This window comes from Castanea sativa, chromosome 3 (assembly GCF_040712315.1).
Source record: "Castanea sativa cultivar Marrone di Chiusa Pesio chromosome 3, ASM4071231v1".
In the NCBI taxonomy this organism is placed as follows: Eukaryota; Viridiplantae; Streptophyta; class Magnoliopsida; order Fagales; family Fagaceae; genus Castanea; species Castanea sativa.
Window position 1 is genome coordinate 12,475,739 of NC_134015.1, and position 4,401 is coordinate 12,480,139.

Genomic DNA, 4,401 nt, shown 5'->3' on the forward strand with positions numbered 1-4,401 from the left:
ATTATTTGTTTTTTTAGTATACAATGAACAACTAAGCTTTCTATTTTTTATATTGTGTTTTTTTTCTTTTTAATTGATACTAGAGTCTAAAACTATGAATAATTTGTTCTGAATTAAGGTAATGTTTTATGATAAACTTTTATATTTACTATAATATAAGTGAAATATTATATGCTTATAAACATGGTTTTAGAGATTTGGTGTGTGTGTGTGTGTGTATATATATATATATATATATATATATATAATAGCGGTAAACCCGAAACGGTACACCGGTATTGACCGGTATCCAAAATATATCGTACCGGTGTCAAATCGGTACAGTCTTCGGTACGATATTGACTTCCTTGGTATAGCTCGAAGACTGAATTATGAGGAAAAAGTAGATGGAGCCAATAAAAGCATTATGGAGAGCTCAAGGCACAAACAACCAATAAAACTATTTAAAAGCAGGTTCTTTTTCTTTCTTTTTCTCTTTGAAGGCCTATAAAGGCACATTCAACCAATCGAAATGAAAGCCACCAAACAAAAGGCAGATGATATGGCCCACTAAGTCACCATGCATAAACCGCAAAGAATAATGATAATGGTTTTTATTCGTCACAAACCCAAAAAAGCAATGAGAACAAAAATTGTACGCTCACCAATGAAAAGATATTATTCTTACTCAATATCACTGAAGAAGGAAAAAAGATTTAGAAGAGTCACCAACCATAAACCGCAAAGAATAATTATAATGGTTTTTATTCATCACAAACCCAAAAAATCAAAAAATCAAAAAAAAAAAAAACCCAAAAAAGCAATGAGAGCAAAAAGCTCTGTCCCACTCACCAAAGAAAAGATATTATTCTTACTCAATATCACTGAAGAAGGAAAGAAGATTTAGAAGAGTTAATTTCCTTGAGGAAGTAAAGAATATTTGAAAATCTGTAACCTTCACGAATTAATCTACCGATTTTGCCAATCTGCTTATGTGTAAACTAGCCTATAAGTATGAGCTCACACATGTAGTTAGAGGCTCTTTTATTTTTTGGGTAAAAATTAATAATTTGTATTTATTATAATTTAGAAATATATTTTTATTTTTCAAACAGATAAAAATGATAAATTTTAGAGATGCCATAAATGTAATTTCTTTTTTGAACATAAAGGGAAAAAATTCTAAATTTTAGGAGTTCTTTTTTTGAATTCAAAATGAAATTTATTATTTAACATTTATGACCATATTTTTAAATGAAATTACCCTTTATTAATAAGGGTATTTTTGAACCACAAAAAATAGTATAGATTATTCTTTAAAAATTTTTAAATTTACTCAACATTAAAATTTTAGAATTCTAGTAATTCAATATTAATTTATGGTTAAAATTGAATCACGTAATTGAAAAAATGATTTTATTATCTGATTTTATTTTTGTTTATGTAACCTATTTGAATAAATTATTTCATAATGAATTATTAGGATTCTTTGCAAATTTGAAGGTTTTATTACCTTTACAACTCTAGAAGATGCCAATCCAATAAAGAAAATTATTTTTATAACATTGACATGCTTGATATTCGTGAGAAACACGATCTCCCAATATGTGGGAACCTAGCGTGTACTAAAGAGTTGTGCTTCATAAATTTTTGGCTTCTTGGAAATCTTGTGTAGTGGTAGCACAAACTATTTTATAAAATGTTGATGGGCCAATTCTTATAACCTAGCGTGTACTCCCACCCTTCCTTGAATATGATATTTCACCATTACGTGCAAAGTTGAAGAAAATGCTCCCATTGCATGGAGCCAAGGCCTAGCCAGAATGGCCGTATAAGGTGAATACGCCCTGACTACTATGAAGTTAACCTGGACTTCTGCATCCTCAACCTGTACAGACAGCCTAATCATCCCCCGCGGAATCACCGGTTTCCCATCAAAGCCTACTAACGGAGAATCGTACTTCTCCAAATCCTTATCTTTCAACTTTAAACCATTAAACAAGTCGGGATACATAATTTCCGCTCCACTTCCATCATCCACCAAGACGCGTTTCACGTCATATCCCCCGATACGAATAGTTACCACCAATGCATCATCATGGGGTTGACATGTTCCCTCCTTATCTTCCTCAAAAAAACCCAACACTGGCATTGCCGAGAACCTCATTCTTTTAGCCAGTTGATTGCTTCCCTGCATAACTTCACTCCCAAAACCACTATGCACAGACATGATCTGAGAAGGATCCTCGGCTCCTCTTCTTGGCTACGCCAAAATGATGTTAATGGTTCCTAATGCCGGCCGAGGAATATTTCCACAATACATTCCCGTACCTTGATGTCCAACTTATCCATCCGGCCTGGACAAGAAATGATTGAGCTTTCCCGCCTTGGCTAATTGGTTCAAATGGTCACGCAACGTCCGACACTCTTCCGTGGTATGTCCCTTATCTTGATGATAATGACAATAAAGATTTTGATTCCTCAACGATGCATCTTTACTCATCTTGTTAGGTTGCCTAAAGTATGGCTCGTCTCGTTTTTTCTCCAATATTTGATGTATAGGTTCCTTGAATAGTGAATTAACCAAAGGAGTTCCAACTAGCAATGGACGACTTGGAAAATCTCGCCTAGGCCGACTACCTTGATACCCCATTCCCCGAAGATCTTTCCTATCCGGAAATAGCTTTGCTTTACCTTTGCTTTGAATCTGGTCCTCCTCAACCCGTTTATACTTATCTATACGATCCATAAGCTGGCGCATGTCTACAGCTACTTTCATTGTCAAGGACTTCCTCAATCCGTGCTTCGTAGGGAGCCTCACCTTAAAAGTTCTTACAGCCACATTTTCAACATCTTCATCAATTTCATTATACATTTCCCAATACCGATCAGAATAAGTTTTGAGCGTTTCTCCTTCCCTCATTTCCATAGATAATAATGCATACAAGGGCTTTGGGACCCTACTACATGTTATGAACCAAACCCCGAATGCCCTTATCAACTCTTCAAAGGACTTTAGGGAACTTTCCTCCAAAGTATCAAACCATCGCATGGCCACTGGTCCCAAACTGGAAGGAAAAACTTTACACATCAATGCTTTATTATTCGAATAAACTGCCATCTTTTGATTAAAATGACTGACGTGCTCTACAGGATCAGTCCTACCATTATAAATGGTAAATATAGGTTAAGAAAATCTGTGGGGGAGTTTTGCCTTATTTATCCGGGCCATGAAATGGGATTTAGAGATTTGCCTCAAGGCTTTACCCATTGCATCATTCCCCTCACCGTGGTATAACCCATCTTCACCTTGCGTCTCCTTCCTCCTCTTTGCCCTGTCATCAGAAGAAGTAATCGAATGGGACTTACGGGGAAGAGACTCAGATGCTTAATGATCACTTCCTCCTTGTTTTTCCTCGGAGCTATCACTGGATGAGTAAGATGGGCTCCTCCTACCACACTTCCTACAATCTAAGCGTTTGCGCAGATAATCTATCTCTGATTGCATTTGCTGCAACACATCATCACGAGGCATTTGCCTCTCAGTTTGTGAGCGTTGTCCACCCACTTGATCACTACGATACGATTTCACCACCAGACTTGGGGTGTGTTCCTTTCCATCTCTGCATTGCATGTTTATAGCTGGGTTTCCCCTTTAGGAACCTACTGATTCTTCTCTTTCCTAATTCGCCTCCGCCATTCACCTTTCAACCAGAACGTCCCACTTTATTGTTCCCACAGACGACGCCAATTGTAAGGACCAAAAATCATCCACAAGCCCAACAATAATAGCGTTTTATAACTCAAGGCCCAAAACAATGAATTTGTAGAGAGGGTAACAACAACAAAGTTTATGGCGTTCTGATCTCCCCCCTTCCCTTTTTCTCTCCTCTCTTATTATCTCTTATACTCCTTGCCCTTATTATCTCAGCCATACACCTCTCATCTACTCAACCCCATTTACTGACATTTGTTCATTCCCTTGTAGTCGGTAATGGAGAAAAACTCTGACACTGTGCCTTGTACTGTTCAAGTCATTTCCACATTAATGCAACAGATAAAGCTGGTACTCTCTATTCAATACGGCTAGAAAGATTGGTGCAGAACATTCAATGCAACGTTCATAGTTATCTTCCACAACCCAGATATTTGCAATATACCCCATACATCACCAATCTACCTTTTATAATTTTCCGGACCATCCTACTTCATCCTTGGGCCCTTGACTTTTATTCTCCTCTACTCCTTACGCTTCCCAGTATGTCTTCGAGTCTTTAGATCTTCGGGTCCTCGGGTCTTCACAGTTCCCTTTTTCCTAATTTTTTTAAATTTATATTTTGAATATTAGCAGTTTTTTTCCTATCGATTCACGTTAAGTGTGTATCCGTTTGTAATATTAATTAATATATTTTTCCTAATTTT

General features: G+C 36.6%; 1 pseudogene; it reads right to left on the reverse strand.

Moving 5' to 3' along the window:
• Nucleotides 1-1,696: 1,696 nt before the first annotated feature.
• LOC142628523 (uncharacterized) lies at nucleotides 1,697-3,250 on the reverse strand (annotated as a pseudogene).
• Nucleotides 3,251-4,401: the final 1,151 nt, after the last annotated feature.